The sequence below is a fragment of the Euprymna scolopes genome, chromosome 10 (genome assembly GCF_053919585.1).
Source record: "Euprymna scolopes isolate OS-2025 chromosome 10, ASM5391958v1, whole genome shotgun sequence".
In the NCBI taxonomy this organism is placed as follows: Eukaryota; Metazoa; Mollusca; class Cephalopoda; order Sepiida; family Sepiolidae; genus Euprymna; species Euprymna scolopes.
In genome coordinates, this window is record NC_136491.1 from 138,358,591 (window position 1) to 138,359,844 (window position 1,254).

Genomic DNA, 1,254 nt, shown 5'->3' on the forward strand with positions numbered 1-1,254 from the left:
ATCCATTGCTCTTTCCACTTCTGATAAAAAAGGTTCTCTGTATCGTCCTAACAAGGTCGCACAGCTGAGGCTATTCTCCGTTTCTACAAGTCTACTGTCAGACCATGTGTGAGGCATTGTAGTGACATTAAGTCTGATGAATCTCTGTGTCATTTGAGAGATTTTGATAAGGTGTACAAACTTATCTGCAACTCAATTGGCCATTATTCTATCTTCTTCTCTGCAATCTCTTTTCACAGACGTACTGTTGCTAGTCTCAGTTTTTTTAAAATAAATACTATTCTAGTATGTGTTCGCTGGAATTGTATAATTTCTTCTCTGCTTCTTTTGTTTCTGCTTGTTTGACTCGTTGGTCTAGTGGTATTCATAAATTTATTGTTTTTATATCTCATTTGTAATACAGCTTCATTTTCCTGCAACTTTTTTCCCAAAGAACTGAACGGACGTAATGTTGCTAGTCTCAGATTTTTTATACCTACTATTATAGTATGTGTAACTCTCTTCCTACTGAATTTCTTCTCATACTTTTAACTTTGGTCTTTTGAAGACTTAGGTAAATAGGCATCTACTGTGTTTGCTATAATAATATTTCATTCTTGTTAGTTGTTTACATTAAGTAGCTTCACGTCTTGTCTGGAATGATTTCCATAAAAAGAATTATTTACATCGTTTTCTAATTCTTTCATATCTCAGCATAGACTGCATAGAAAATATGCTGTAAATAATCAAGTTCTCTACTTTGCATCAGAAAATATCTGAAGCAAAAATACACACAGCTTATAATACTGGCTAAAACTCTAGTTTAATTCGTTGTTTTTTCTGTCAGCATGAAACCCTTATTTGTTATAATCAAAAGTAAAACATGTATTCCTGCGTATAGTATTATTTCTCGTAGATCATAAATAGATGCGCGTAGAGTTTCCCGTGAAAATCTAAGAATACCAATACCAGGATTTTGCGATAACAACATTTCGTTCTTGCTAGCTCCTTACATTAAGTGGCTCCATGTCTTGTCTTTACCAATTTCCATAAAAGTATAATTTATAGCATTTTCTGATTCTTTAATATCTCAGCATAAAATATATGGAAAATATGCTGTGAATAATTGAGTTTTTAATTTGTATCTAATATATTTAAAGAAAGAATGCACACAAATTATAATATTGAAATATAAAGTGATCCGCAATTCAGGGTTTGTCTGTCAGCATAGAAATCATACTCATTTGTTATATTTAAAAGTAAAACATGTATTCC